Source organism: Phascolarctos cinereus, unplaced genomic scaffold (assembly GCF_003287225.1).
Source record: "Phascolarctos cinereus isolate Bilbo 61053 unplaced genomic scaffold, phaCin_HiC Scaffold_2;HRSCAF=192, whole genome shotgun sequence".
Lineage (NCBI taxonomy): Eukaryota > Metazoa > Chordata > Mammalia > Diprotodontia > Phascolarctidae > Phascolarctos > Phascolarctos cinereus.
Genome location: NW_027555625.1, coordinates 242,304,733 through 242,321,210, shown reverse-complemented (window position 1 = coordinate 242,321,210; position 16,478 = coordinate 242,304,733). Strand labels below are relative to the sequence as shown.

Sequence of the window (16,478 nt, the reverse complement as noted above, 5' to 3'; positions counted from 1 at the left end):
TCCGTGTTGGCGTTCCGTCGGCTCAAACTTCCCCCTTCCCGCTTCCGGTCCGTCCTTCCTAAGTGTCTCCTCCCCCTCTGCGGCTCGGGCTCATAGTGTTCCAGGCGCTTTTCCGTCCCGTCCGCTTCTCCCCCCTCCCCCCGGCTTAGTTAGTTGTGCTCAGAGCTTTCCCGATGAGGTTGTAGCTTTAAGTGCTGCTCCCTTTCTCCTACGGTCCTCCTCTGGGGGTCCCTTATCCTCCTGAAAGGAGAATACAGAGCTGGACTCTTCCTTAGAGACCAGCCCTTTCATTTTATGAATGAGGAAATTAAGCTCATACAAGTTAAGGGAATTTTCCAAATCTGAGAGGTTTCTGAAATGGCAGACTGCTGACTCCAAATCCAGCACTATTTCCACTACACCACGGTCCAATGCTCTTTGCATCACTTTATTAGCCTCAAATTTTGGTGTTATCGACTACCAACGGGTGGAAAGATCAGGTAGGCGATTTCTCTTTAACTTAAGACAGCTTACTAAGTAGTCAACAAGCATGTATTAAGAGCCTACTACTACGTACAAGAGTGTTCTAAGCACTGGGGACACAAAACTGGAACACTAGAACCTGCCCTAGAGGGTAGACACTGGACCTGTAATTTCATTGATATAGGAAATATACAGGTTAAGGAAACTTCTACCAGTGATAATGTTCCCTTCTCGAAGACTTATAGTTGATCGCTGAGTGGTTAAGTAACTTTCCCTGGGTCCACACAGACTTATACTTTTAGGAGGTGGAATTTGAATCTAGGTCTTCTTGGTCAGTTCTCTTTTCCACTGCCTGACAAGCTTACTAGGTCATAGAATGGTAGGATTCTCCAGTCACAAAATATCAGAGTTGAAAGTGTCTCAGAGGTCACCTAATCCAACTGAACCCAAAGGGAGTCTTCCCTATTGCTAAAGCTGACCAACAGTGAAGCTGGCTGCTTCTGAAAGTAGAAAGCTTCGCAGAACTAAACGGAGGTGTTCAAACTGCGGTTGCATGAGCATTTGTCAGGAATTAGGAAGAGATTCTTTATTCCAAGGGATTGGACTAGGTGATTTGGAAGGTTCCTTCCAGCTTTTTCTGTGAAACATTTGATATGTGGTAATTTATAGAGCTGTCTTGGGTTGTGTTTTTGTTGTCAGTCCAAACACACACAGCACTGAGGGAGCAGGAGGAATGGGAATCCTGGGTGGGTCCAAGACATCAGCTAGTCCTGCAGATCCAGATTTGCCACTTCTGGGTGTGGACAGAGACACAGACACTTCCATTTCCAAAATTCCCTCTCCTCCAGGATAATAAATATAGTTCTTAGTCTATCTGTATCATGAACCCATTTGGCAGTCTGGTGAAGCTTATGGAGTCCTCAAAATAATGTTAAATATATAAATAAAATACATAGAATCACAAAAGAAGCCAATTATATTGAAACATTATCTATCTATCTATCTATCTGTCTATCTATCTGTCTGTCTGTCTGTCTTTTAAATTAATGGATCGCAGGTTAAGGGACTCTGTTCTAGGGGAAATAAATAAGAGACAGTGCCCCTGCCCTCAATGACTTTTAGAACTGATAGGAATCTTAGAGATCACCTATTCCAACTCTCTGATTTTACAGATAAAGAATCTAAGTTTCATTGAGATGAGATAACTTGCCTATTATATTATCTTCTGTAGAAACAACATGTAGCTGCATTATGTCTGTAGTATTAGCCCAGACTAGCATTGTATTCATAATAGTTTCTTTTAGGATGAAAGTAAGAGTCATAGTAGCCTAAAGTATCATGTGGTTGGGAGAAAGGGGGACAGTAAGAGGTAGGAGAGAGAAAGTCAATTCCTTGTGGTTACATAATGCTGCCCTTTCCCCCCTCCTTTTCCTTCCTCTTCTCTTCCTCCTCTTTCTATATTTCTTGTCCTTTCTCCTTCCCTTTAAAGATGGTTCTTTGGAAGGACTGACATCAATTGAGCAGTGTGAACCAGTCCTACTCTTATTTTCCATTAAACATTTACAGACATTCCCCTGTCCCAAACCCAGTAAACCACTGGTAGATTAGTATTATCCATGTTTTCACACCTCCCCTTTCCTTCCACTCAATCTCCCTAGCCTACCCTTCCTCCCACCCTCTAAGGTGCTGGCTCAAGATTGAAATCCTCCTCCTCCTTCTCCTTAGTCCCACCTCTCTGTGACACACACTATCTGTAGGTGGCACTGCAGGGTTATGCAATGTGAGACTTCATTAATACTTTTTCCTCTTTTATCTAGAATGAAGCTTTTTTTGTCTCCACCCAATATTAGGGACTCCAGTTTCCACACACAAACTAGAAGCATAAAAACTGTTTGCCACCAACTCTAGTCTTTATTAACCTCAAATAAAGTTTTCAGCTAAGGAGTTGGATATAAGTGACAGACTATGGGTGGGATTGGAGGGGAGCAAGTAGAAGACAGATGAACCCCCATTTTGTGGGAGTTCTTCCTAGAGCCCTCCCTTTCTAATAGCTTAGGATGGTGCCATCTGAGAAAACCAGAATTTGGAAATCAAATCCATAGAATGAGTTTGGAAATGAAACCCACACAGATAAATCCACAGAGGAATCCATCAAAAGTATTTCAGATGATTAACTGTTCAAATGCAGGCAGCTGGGCAGGAAAAATGAAAAATTAGCTGCTAACAGGTTGGCTTCTGAAACCATATCAATGATTTTTGCCTCAGTGCCCTTAGGCATCACCGATAGAGAATAGGTATTTATTTATTTATTTGAAATCACTGTCACCCACTTTCTCTCTTTTTACTTTCCCACCCTTTTCCATAAGCCTTATTGTATACCTGAATGCTTCATGCCCAGCCTGACAAGCTATTTCTAGCTAGACTGTTGTTTAAGTAGCTTCTGGAATTCTAGCTCATCTTTGAGGTTTTCTTGTACTAATCAGAAAGGATATAACTTTCCCTAACTCCACCCTAACATAAAAAAATCTCAGAGTTCACAAAAGTGATCCTGCCCAAAGAACACCTGAACTAAAGACCCTCTGACTTTATTTTCACTGGCTATTCCAAAACTGGAATTCTTTACCTCTTCATCTCTGCCTCCTGACTTCCCTGGTTTCCTTTGAATCTCAGCTAAAGTCTCACTTTTTTTTTTTCCTTTTCTTTTTTTAGGGCAGTTGGGGTTAAGTGACTTGCCCAGGGCCACACAGCTAATAAGCAGCAAGTGTTTGGTCTGTGGCCAGATTTGAACTCAGGTCCCTCCTGTCTTCAGGGCAGGTGCTCTATCCACTGCACCACCTAGCTGCCTCCTGAAGCCTCACCTTCTGCAAGAAGCCTTTCCCAATTCTAATGCTAAAGCTCTGTTGATTATAGCTAATTAGATGGCTATAATAGCTCAGATTTGTTTTGATTTGCATTTCTATTATTATTAGTGATTTGAAGTATTGTCTTTATATAGTTGATAGCTGGAATTGCTTTTGAAGACTGCCTTTTCATATTTGAGCATTTGGGGACCAAAGGTTCGTGTGTGTGTGTGTGTGTGTGTGTGTGTGTGTGTGTGTGTGTGTGTGTGTGTATTTACCTCATACGTTGGATATTGGACCTTTATGATAGAAATTTGCTTCAATTTTTTTTTTTGCAAATTAACTGTTTCCCTTCTAATTCTAAATGCATTGATTTTGTTTATGCTTTTCAATTTAATAAATAAATATTGTCTATTTTATCTGTTCTCTTTATACCTTGTTTGATAAATCCCCTTATTCCTATTTGTTTTGCCTTTTCCTCAGATTTCTTTATGACAAGACCTTTTATATTTGCAGTTTATTGTGGTATATGCTGTGAGGTGTTCGTGTAGCTGGCTTTTTCAAAGAGTTTGAATGAGAAAGAGAGGAGGGATAAGGACAGTAGTTTTGGGGATGGTAGTGAGAGCTTAAAGGTTAGGCGAGACTTGGGTGTGTTTGTAGGCAGCAGGAAGGAACCAGTACATTGGGAATGAAGTTTATAGTGAGAGAAGGGATGTTAATGAAGGCACTTTGCTGGAGATGACAGGAGGAAATGGGATTGGGGTATTCATGAGGTCCTTTGTGAGAAGGGCCATCTCTTTATCAGAGACTGAAGTAAAGGAGTAAATAGTGGGAAGGAAGAAGGGAGAAGAAGAAGCCCTTATTGAATAGATGTAGCTGAGAGAATGGGAGGAGAGGTTGATAATGTTGCCCTCATTTATTTGTTTGCTTTCAGCATGTTCCAATGTATTCCAGTTTACATGTTCCTGATTAAGTGGATTTATGTATTATGTTATCTAGTTTTAATTATACTAACCCTCACAAAATGGGCTTGTGGCTTAAAAAGATTCCTGCAAAGAAGCCATGGTTTGAAATAATACTTTTTCTTTTCTTTAAAAATATTCTTTATTATATGGGGTTGCTCTCTGGGAGGGAAGAGGAGGCTAGAGGGAAAATGTAAAAATAAAATGTAGCAATAAAATTGCTTTTAAAAGAAAGTAATGCCAATGATCCAAATAAAAGAGGACAAAAAGAAAATGTAGAACGGATGCTTAATCCTACTATGAGCTCTTTGTCACCCATATAATGTGTAAAAACCATTATGATCTGATGAGAAGTTAGTCCAAAGAAATCAAATTACCAAGTAATTTGAAATATGGGTTTACATTAAGTATAGTTAATGATTAACTTTGCCCTAAGATTTTATCGTGCTGCAAGATATTACTAGTGTTGCTATGTGGCAGAGAAACATGGGAACACTATGGCCTTTGCTGAAAAATGAGGGTATGGCCCAGAGGGCAGCAATGACATGTACAGTGGATGTAGTCAGGCTGCACCATACACCCAATGATAAACTGTGAAAAAAATAGGAGTCAAAGATATCCTTGAGAAAAGATTTCTCAAGACACAAAGAGAAGCTGAGCTGTTCATATGACAAGAACAAGGGTTGGATGACAGGTTGACAGCCAAAGTGTTCCACTGGAAGCTACCCTCATGGTGTTAGGAGAAAGTGAGGAAGGTCCTATTCCCCTGCTAAATTTAGCAAAACTTTCCTATCTGCACACTTTAAAAACTTAAGACAGAATTTTTTAACCTATTTCAAAATCTTCCAAATGAAAAGTTTCAGTGGATTTTAAACCCATTTGTTAAATAGTGTATATAAAAATACAATACCTTCTGATTAGCGTGTAAGAACAACTGACTGACATTGTGGAAGGTGGAAATTTGCTAACCAAATATCAATGCAAGTCTTTCATAATTGGTGAATAGGACTGAAAAAAGATTGATATGATTTAGTAAGCACAGCCAACCATGTCCTTCTTCCATTTGGATCTTCATTATCTTTGTAAGGTATCTTTTGTTTTTGGCTATAAAAGCTATTAAAACCAAGTATTGATAATAATTGCTAGCACTTATGGAATAGCTAGCATTTATATAACCCCTTAAAGTTTGCAAATCACCTTACAAATATGTAATTTGATTCTCACAATAACCCTGGGCTCTTATTATTCCCATTTTACAGAGAAGCAAGCTGAAGTAGACAGAGGTTAGGTGACTTGTCCAAGGTTACATAACTGATAAGAGACTGAGGCATGATTTGAACTCGTGTCTTCTTGACTCCAAATCAAGCTCTTGATGTAATGTACCACTTGTCTTCCTCCCCTACCCCTATCACTCCATGGCCAAGGAAGAAAGAAGGAAGGAAGGGAGAAAGGAAGGAAAGAAGCATTTAATAAGTAGCCACAATGTGCTAGGCACTGTGCTAAGCTCTTTACAAATATTATCTCATTTAATTGTTACAACCACCCTGGGAAGTAGGTGCTGTTATTACTCCTATTTGGGGCAAACTGAGGCAGACAAAAGTCACTCCAGGCCCAGTGCTCTCTCCACTGCATCGCCTAACTCTCTAGAGCCTGGTTTCTGCAGAATGACTGGTGAATAAGAGCCTCACATCCCCCCCATTTCATTTCATTTTATTTCATTTCATTTTGTCCTTTATAATTTGGCCCTAACCCATCTTTCCAGTCTTACTGGATGATACTCCTCTCTCACACTTTGTAATTGTACCAAACTTCTCTCTCTTCCTCACACGTGACACCCTTATCTCCATCTCTGTGCTTTTGTATGGGCTGCCCCTCTTCCTTCCCCACCCATGCCTGGAATGCACTCCCTCCTCCCTCTCATGGAATCTCTCTCTTCCCTTAAGGTGCAGTTTAAGAACCACCTTCTGCATGAAGCCTTTCCTGATCACCCCCAGCTGCAAGTGCCTCCCCCTTTTACACTACATTGTATTTATGCTGTATGTAATTTTATACACACTTGTTCCCTCCTCCATTAAAATGTAGTCTCATTTTGAGTAGGGATTCATTCATTCTTTCTTTCTTTCTTTCTTTCTTTCTTTCTTTCTCTCTCTCTCTCTCTCTCTCTCTCTCTCTCTCTCTCTCTCTCTCTCTCTCTCTTTTCTTTCTTTCTTTGGCACTTGCATCCCTAGCACCTAATACAGTGCCTAGCACCTAATAGGCATTTAATAAATGTTTGTTGATTGGTTAATTGAACCAAACCTAGAAACAAGAACAATTAATGCTGAGCTAACATAGCTATAGGCCTATAAGGAACACTTGGTCAGTCCCAGAGACTGGACAGGGCTGAGCCTGGGGGATGGAAGTGTGGGTATGGACAGGAATAGGTTAGATCTCCCTAACTGTGAGGAATGGACTCATTTGGGAAATAGGGATTCAGTTTGGTTTTTTTACAATGATTTTCATTCTTGTAGGTCAAAATAAATAGGAATCCCAGTGCAATCTCTTTCCCACATTTAGGAAATTAATGACATTTCTTAGTGACAAATAAACAAATAATGGTGTCCATGTCCCTAATTAATGATGGGGAAACCACCAACATTCCCTCATAGCTTAAAGATTTAAAATCAGCCCCATATGAACACATATATATTTCCATCAGACTGAAATAGCAGCTGCATATGTTTTACATTTAAACCATTTCATTGTGACTCATTTTGGGGCTGGGAGAGTATAACGTCATAGTCTTCAAGTCTAAAGTATTTCAGTGGTCCCCTTTCCAACATTTTGCCCATTGATACATGAAATTATCTGGGGATGATCTATTTGTTCCATCATCATTGTTCTTGTTATCTATCGTCACCACTGACATCATCAGAAAATTTTTACGGTGCAGCGGAAAAAGCGAGTCAGAAGCTCTGGGTTTGTATCCTAGCTCTGCCTCTTAATGCCTGTGTGACCTTAGGCAATAATGATGATGATTATGATGATAGCTAACATTTGTATAGAGCCTACTGTGTACTGGGTACTGTGCTAAGTGCTTTACAAATATTATCTCATTTGATCCTCACAACAATCCTGGGAGGTAGGTGCTATTTTTATCTCCATTTTACAGATGAGGAAACTGAGGCAAACAGAGGTCAGGTGAATTGGCCAGGTAGTAAATATCTGAGGCTAGGTTTGAACACAGGTCTTCCTGACTCTGGGCCTGGTGCTTTATCCACTGTGCCACTTAATTGTCCTGCGGCCTCAGTTCCTAATTTATAAAATAAGGAGTTTGGGCTATATAGTCTCTGACATCCCTTTTAGCTCTATGATCTATGTCATGTTATTATCTTAGGACTGCAAATTTGGAGAATTGGGTTGAAAACTCATATCTATTACTAATTTGGTATGTGACAATGGGTAAATCCTTTCTCTTTACTGAGTTTTAGTTTCCTTATCTGGAAACTGGAGGCAGTTGGATTCAGAGCTGAATAATGGGATCACAGATATAAAACTGGAAAGTACCTTTGAGTCCATGGAGCCCAATCCCTTCATTACAGTTGAGGAAACTGTGTCCAAGAAAGATTAAGTGACTTATACAGTATCACACAGCTGGTGAGTTTCTGAGGTAAGATTTGAACCCAGGTTTTCCTGACTCTAGGTCCAGTGCCATATCCTATACCACCCTGCCTCCATAACTAGGAATTCTGGCATCTGGGCATGATTCTGTTAGGAGGGAGATGTCCTTGGTATTGCCACTCCTGTGCAAGGTTGAGGTAGACTAGGGTCAACACTTAGCGTAGCTGAGGAAGTTGAGAAATTGGGAGGCCAGAGTGGTAGAAGGGCAGCTACACAGCCAGGTGTAGAGAGGAGAGAGGAGTGGATCTGGATTCAGGAAAGGCTTGAATTCAAATCCTGTCTCAGACATGTAGTAACTACATGACTGTGTCTGTGCAAGTCACTTAATCTCTCTCAGCCTCAGTTTCCATATCTGTAAAATTATAATAACTAATAATAATAATAACATCTAACAGTATTGTTATGAGGATAATATGAGATAATTCATAAAGTACTTTGTAACCATAAAGTGTCATTTAAAATACTAGTTGTTATTATCAGTATTATTATTATTATTATTGAAGTCAGTTAGAGTAGTTAGAACACAAAATATTGATCCATACACTGAACTTATTGGGCAAGAGAAAGCCCATAGAGGACCAAAAACACAAGGATATAGAGCAGGGATGGGCAACCTGTGGCCTTCTAGGTTTAACAGAACCAATCTTTTTATTAAGGGGATTTGTTCTGTGAAGTTTGGATTCGGTCAAAGGGCCACGCTTGAGGACCTAGAGGAACATATGTGGCCTTGAGGCAGCAGGTTCCTCACCCCTGATCTAGAGTGAAAGATCTAAGTGCTGAGTGAGGGAAGGTATGAAAGTGGCAGTGGAGAGGAGAAAATGTGCCAACACTTCCTTGATCTGGGTATCCAGTGGAAACAGAGGGCAGAAAAGAATGGGGAAATGAGGTGGGGATAGATGCCTCTCCCCTGAGGAGCAGACTCTGGATGGAGTGAGAAGGAGGAGCAGCCTCTGCAGGTATGGCTAGCACTCCTCAGATCCTGCCAGTCCCCAAGCTAGGTGGCAGATATGTGGGGTGCTCTGTTCCACCATAGTGGGAAGGTAGTCCAGGAATGGTTGATAGAACTTGGTGAGACATGGCACCCAAACCCACCACTCTTCCAAATTTCCTTATTTTCATGGAGAGTACCACCATCCTGCTAGTCTCCTAGGTTCCTCCTTATTCTTGACTCTTCACTCAATTGAAACTGCCTTCTTTAAAGTTACCAATTATTACTTTATAGTCTGAGTTCCAAAGCCCATTGGTAGGGGTTCTTTCTTCATTGGTGGCAACCAATGCCCTGTCCTGTAGGGGTGGGACAGAGTTATTGAGAACAGGAGAAAGAAAAGCCTCAGTCTCTTTGAGCTCTTTTGGCTGCCGGCTTAAAGAGAGAAGATGGACAATGCCAGGTCCACTTCAAGTTGGTGAAGGGAGAATAAGATTCTGGGAAGAAGCTTACATGAGAGGAGCTAATAGTCTCTGTCATGTCCCTATCCCCAGCTTACTACATTAGAGACTTCGGAGAATTTCCTGTTGGATGAGAACTGAGACTCTTCCTTGTTCCCAATGGGAGAGTTCCTTCACACTGTGTTGTCTAGTAAATATTCTCTTATGTATACTTTGATTTATTTTTTGTGTTCAACTTGGATAAATGGGTTTCTTTGTTATTTGCTATGTGTATGTTCATTGTAGAACTGATATTTGGTGGGAAGGAGGGCAAGCCTTGTGTATAGAACTTAGGGTGCCTCTTTTCCCATTAATGAATAGTAATCAGAAATTTCACTTGAACTTGAAAACTATATCCCCTAGACTAATAGCATTTAAGAAAGTAGATAAATATCATTCTAGTCTGATGCCCCTTTCTCTGGGGAGAGCAGAGTTACAGTCTGGCCCCAACTTCCTGCTTTTTCTCCTGGAAGGAATTAAAATGTCTCTTGAAGAAGAGTGGCTAATGATGTCTTGGAGAAGAGGTTAAAGATGTCTATTTTGCCTCCTTTTGAGCCATACGATAACACCCCCATGCTGCATGTGGGCGACAGATTCACTACATCTTAATTACTGAAGATGATAATGTTTTCTTCATCTTAATCTTCCTTCACCTCTCTGTGGCATTTGACATTGTTGACCACCCTCTCAGATATTCTCTCCTTGTGTTGTTGTTACACTGTTCACTCTTGGTCTCTGTTTAGCCACACTTTCTAAATGTCCTTTGTGGGATCACAGTCCATGTCCTTACTGTCCTAAATCCTCTCTTCTCTCTTTATGCTCTCTCACTTGGTAATTTCATAATCCCCCCATGGATTTAATTATCATCTCCATGCAGACATCTGTCTTATTCAGCTCCAGCCTCTTCCCTGAACTATAGTTCCACATCATGAACTGCCAATTAGATATTTAGAATGGGATGTCCTATAGGCAGCTCAAACACAACAGGTGCAAAACAGAACTCATTATCTTCTGTCCTCTATCACCCAATCCACCCATATCCCAAACCTCCCTATTTTAGTTGAGTTACTGACATTCTTCTAGCCACCCAGTTTTCAACCTTGCCATTATCCTTGACTTGTGATTCTCCTTCACCTCACATATCTAATTAATTGTCATATCTTCTCATTTCTACCTTCACAACATCTCTCTAATCTGCCCCCTAATATTTGCATCCACAGCCACCACCCTAGTACCAGTTCTTCTCCTCTCTCAGTTGGACTTTCCAACAGCCTTCTAACAGGTCTCCCTGCCCAAGTTTCTCCACCCTCCAATCTGTCTTCCATACAGCTTCTAAATGATTTTCCTAAAGTACAGGTCTGATCATCTCACTACCCTACTCAATAAACTCCAATGGATCTCTGTTGACTGTAGAATCAAATATTATTTCACCTCTATCTCCTGCTTTCTGATTTCTATTTTGAATGCATTTTATGATATATAGCTATCAGTATAGTAATGTAATGTATATAATTTTTAAAATATAATATATAATTTAAAAATAAGTATATATGTATATATGTGTGTGTGTGTGTGTGTGTGTGTGTATATATATATATACATACATATATATGCATGTATATATATATCTGGGGATGTGCAAAAATTTTTTACTTGAAAGTGATGTGATGTTAGGTTAAAAAAGTTTGTAGACTTACTGAAAAGAACTGGAGGATACTATACATCTGTGTTGACTTGGTACATTATAAATTTATGTTACCCAACTTCAACTAGGCTCTCACTGTAGCATTTTTTTTATTCTTCTTTAATTTATTCCCTGTCTTTCTCCCACAAAAATTTTCTGAATCTCCTCTCCTCAGGCTTCTTTCCCTGTATCTCCCTCCCTGTCTCCCCAAGCTGAGCACTTTAACTCTTACTGAATGGCCTCTGACAAAATTGAGGCCATTCAGTATAATGTTGATTGTTTCACACTGAATATCCCAAAGACATATCAAACTCAACATGTCCAAAACAGAATTCATTATCGTTCTTCCAAAATCTACCTTCCCTATTTCTGTCAAATCAGTTTTCTCTAATTCTGTTTTTAAAAAACCCACTATTTTTCCAGTTCCCAAGTTCATAACCTTGACATTAACCTTGATTCTTCACTCTGTCTCACCCTACATATCAAAACAGTTGCCAAACCTTTCCACTTCTATCTCCACAACTTGTTTCTCTTATAACTCCTCTCTACTCATACATCTACCACCTTAGTTCAGGCTCCTGTGTCTTGCCTTCTCCTCTTCTTATCTCAAAACCCCTAGATAAAATAATCTTCAACTCTCCCCTTCTTTTTTTCCCCAGAATCTCACAATGAAGTGGCCCTTCTTGCCAAGGCCAGCCCCTCATCATGGGCCCTTGATCTCACCCTCTCCTGACTTCTCTAGCAGATTGCAACCTCAGTTGTCTCTTTTTTTTCCTCTTTAATCTCCAGTCTTTCCTTATCTATTGGTTCTCTCCATACTGCTTTCAAACAAGCCCAAGTCTCTCCCATTCTTAAACAAAACTTTACTAAACCCTCCTATCCCATTAAACTATCACCATATATCTCTCCTTTTTCTCAGCAAAATTCCTAAAAAAGCTATCTACATTCATTTCCTCCATTTCCATCTCACTCCCCAACCCTTTAAAATTTGACTTCTGACCTCTATACTCAACTGAAATTCCTCTCCGCAAAGTTACCAATGATCCCTTAATTGCTAAATCTAACTGTTTCATTTGATGCTGTTCACCATCTTCTCCTCCAAGATAATTCTATTTTCTGGTATTTTGTGACATTCTCTCAAGGAGAGATAAAAATATTTTCTTAAATAAGCAATGCAAATAAGTAGGAAAAAACCCAATAGAATAAGAAAGAGATCTCTTAAAAAATAGGCATACCAAGGGAAAATTTCATGCAAAAACAGGCAAGATAAAAGACAAAAGTGGTAGGGATTTAACAGAAGCAGAAGAGATTAAGAAGAAGTGATAGAAAACACAAAAGAACTATGTAAGAAAGAGCTTAACAGCACTGATAACCACAATGGTGTGGTTACTGGTCTAGCTGCCAGACATCCTGGAGAATGAAGTCAAATGGGCCTTAGGAAGCATTGCTTACAATAAGGCTGGTTAAAGTGATGGAATTCTTGCTGAACTGTTTAAAATTCTAGAAGATGATGCTGTTAAAATGTTGTACTTAATATGCTAGCAAATTTGGAAAAAAACAATCCACTGGATTGGAAAAGATTAATTTATATCCTAATTCTAAAGAAGGGCAATGCCAAGGAATGTTGAAATTACTAAACAGTTGTGCTCATTTCACATGCCATGAAGGTTATGTTTAAGATTCTACAAGCTAGGCTTCAGCATGTGAACCTAGAATTACCAGAAGAGCAGGCTGGGTTTCAAAGAGGCAGAGGAACTAGAGACCAAATTGCCAACATTTGCTGGATTAAATTGGATTAAATTGCTGGAGATTGCTGGAGAAAACAAGGGAGTTCCAGAAAAACATCTATTCCTGCTTCATTAACTACTCTAAAGCCTTTGACTGTGTGGATCACAACAAAATGTGGCAAAATGTGGGAGTACCACATTGTCTTTCTTGTCTCCAGAGGAACCTGTATGTGGGCCAAGAAGCAACAATTAGAACCAAACATGGAACAACTGAGAGGTTTAAGATTGGAAGAGGAGTACAACAAAGATGTATATTGTCACCTTATTTATTTCACTTATACAGAGTACATCATGTGAAATGCCAAGCTGGGTGAGTCAAAAGCTGGAATTAAGGTTGCTGGGAGAAATATCAACATTGTAAGATATGCAGATGATACCACTCTGATGGCAGAAAGTGAAGAGGAATTAAGAAGAGTGTGAAGGGGAGTGAAAGAGGAGTGAAGAGAGTGAAAGAGGAGAATGTAAAAGCTGGCTTGAAGTCTAACATCAAAAAAAAAACCCTAAGATCTTGGCAACTGGTCCCAGCACTTCCTGGCAAATAGGAGAAGAAATGGAAGCAGAGTCAGATTTTATATTCTTGGGCTCAAGGATCACTGCAGATGGTGACTGCAGCCACAAACTTGGAGATACTCACTCTTTGCAAGAAAAGCTATGGCAAATCTGGGCAGGATACTAAAAAGCAGAGCCATCACTTTGTCAACAAACTATGGTTTTTCCAATAGCAATGTATGGCTGTGAGAGTTGGACTATAAGGAAAACTGAGTGCCATAGAATTGATTCTTTTGAATTATGGTGCTAGAGAAGATTTTTGAGAGTCCCTTGGACAGCAAGGAGATAAAATCAGATCAATACTTAAAGAAATTAATTCAAGCTATTCACTGGAAGGTCAGATACTGAAGCTGACGCTTTAAAACTTTGGCCACGTGATGAGACGATTGAACTCATTGGGAAAGACCCTGATGTTGGGAAAGATTGAAGGCAAAAGGAAAAGAGGACAGCGGAGAATAAGATGGATAGATAGCATCATGGAAACAACAAACATGAACCTGAGCAGACTTTGAGAGATAGTGGAGGATAGAAGGACCTGGTGTGCTATGGTCCATGAGATCACGAAGAGTTAGACGTGACTGAACAGCAACAATATTCTCTCATCATTCTCCTAGTTGACTAATCATATCTTCTCAATCACCTTTTCTGATTTATCCTCCAGAAAGTAACTCCTAATTGTGAGTATTCCCCAAGATTTGTCCTAGCCCCCCTATTCTTTTCTCTCTACTTGGTCTTGGTGATCTCATCAGATCTCATCTTTGTTCAGATTACTTTCAAATCTATCTATGTAGCTTCAATCTGTCCCTCAAATTTCAGTCACACATCAACAGTTGACTGGTGGTTATTTCAAACTGGATGATCCAGAGACATCTCAAACTCAACACGTCCAAAATAGAACTCATATTTTCCCCAGATCCACCCCTCTTCCAGACTTCCCTATTTCTCTTGAAGGCACTACTATTCTTCTAAATTCTCAGGTTCATGACATTGACATTATCTTTCACTCTTCACTTTCCTAGACCCACATATTTAGTCAATTACCAAATCTTGCTACTTTTACCTCCACAACACCTGCCACGTTTGATCCCTTGTCTCCACTCATACAGCTTCCACAGTGTTAGTTTAGGTCCTCATCACATTTTGCCTATGTAATTGCAGGAGTAACCTCCTATTTGGTCTCGCTGTCTCAAATTTCTTTCCATTTCAGCACAACCTTCGCACAGATGCTGGGGTGACTTTCCTTAAGCGTAGATCTAACCATGGTACTCAAATCCAGTCAGTCAACTCCAGTGACTCCCTATTGACTATGGAATTAAATATAAACTCTTCTGTTTAGCCTTCAAAACCTGGCCCTAACACATCTTTCTAGCCTCAATGGACATTACTCCCTCTCCTGAACTCTGTGATCCAGCCCACCTGGCCTTCTCTCATTTCCCTACATGAGACGCTTCATTTCCCTTCTGCCTACCTTTATACTGTCTGTGTCTCATGCCTGTAAAGCATTCCTTCCTCACCTTCATCTCAGAATCTCTCTTCCTTTATGACTAAGCTCAGGCACAACTTTCTATGTGAAACTTTTCTTGAACCTCGACTGCTAATACCCTCTCTCTCAAATGGTTTTATATTTATTATCTTTATATTTATTCTATGCACATATATATATATATATATATATATATCTTCTTATTGCTTTCCTGTTAGAATATGAACTCTTCATGAGCTGAAATTATTTTATTCTTTGTATTTGTATCCACAGCATTTAGCCCAGAAACTAGTACATAGTAGGTGCTTAATAAGTACTTGTTGATTGATCAAGACAGCTGGCTAATAGGGTCAAATATTCTCTTTAGGCCGGTATTTATAACACTCTACAATCTGCCTTCAACTTTATTTCATGACTCAAGCTTCAAGTGCTTATTCCTTCCTCAAATTTTCATAGAGAACTTTGTCTGGACTTATCCCTTGACCTCATCACGTTCTATCATGTACATAGCTTGTTCTTCCATATTAAGTTATGAGCTCCTATCTTCCTAGAATTTTATACAGTGTCTGGTGCATGGAAGGAGTTTTAATTATACATATTTATGTGTATACACATATATTTAGGGTTTTTTAATTAAATTGAATTTTTGGAGAAGGGTTTTTTGTTTGTTTTTGTTTTTGTTTTGCTGACAATGAAATCCTAAACCTAGCAGTTTCTTTCTCTCTTGGAGGGAGAATTTATACTTGATTCTAGAAACAATTCATTGATTGATTGAGTGTGTGTGTGTGTGTGTGTGTGTGTGTGTGTGTGTGTATGTATGTGTGTGTTGGGAATGTGTGACATGGTCAGATCACTTTGACAGCTGTATAGAGGATGGATTGAAATAAGAAGAAATGTGCCTGAAAACAGAGGAGAGAGGGTGTAGTGAGGTCTAATTTTGAGGTTTCTCTATCATCTAACTCCTTCAGATCAGTGTATAGGTCCTGACTGCCCAAGTTTGTGCAATGAATAAGACTTTTTGAATGTCACACAAGGGAGAGATATGAGTTTCCAAGAACTCTTTGACCTTGTAAGCTGAGCTATCTCGTGGTCTATAAGGATTTTGGTGTCAGGCTCCAGGGACATAGAGAGCCTCTCCCAGAAGTTAGAGCACATGTTCCCGCCTGCATCCTTGGCTCTTTGCCCCTGTGTAATTAAACATTTTGCTTTATAAACACCAAGCACCTGTCAGTCTCCCAGCACTCTTTGATCTCAGTAATGGTGATTCTTATGGCCACCTGGACCCAGGTTCTGTGTAGCAAGTTAATTGTGTTGTCTTATTAGACAAATATATGCTCTGATGAGCTGAATCTGGACATGTCTAATGACTGTTTCCAAAAATCAAGAGTAACACATTCATGAGCTGAAACTCATCTGGAGATATTTGGGCAAAGGAAAAGTCCAGTTAGGATCATGGGATTTTGATATGGAAGAAACCTTAGAGACCATCTAGCCCAGAGGTTCTTAACTTGGGGTTCATACATAGATTTCCTGAGTCTGTGAGCTTGTATGGAGAAAAAAATGCATTTTAATTTTCACTAGCCTCTAACTGAAATTTAGCATTTCTTTCAATGATAAATGTAGGCA

General features: G+C 39.7%; 1 long non-coding RNA gene across 2 annotated transcripts in view; it reads left to right on the top strand.

Moving 5' to 3' along the window:
• Positions 1–21: 21 nt before the first annotated feature.
• LOC110205149 (uncharacterized) overlaps positions 22–16,478 on the top strand; it is a 208,151-nt gene continuing 191,694 nt past the window's right edge. For both annotated transcript variants that reach the window (XR_002323513.2, XR_002323514.2), the window contains exon 1: positions 22–479. This is a non-coding gene — a long non-coding RNA (uncharacterized LOC110205149). The remainder of the gene's footprint in view (positions 480–16,478) is intronic.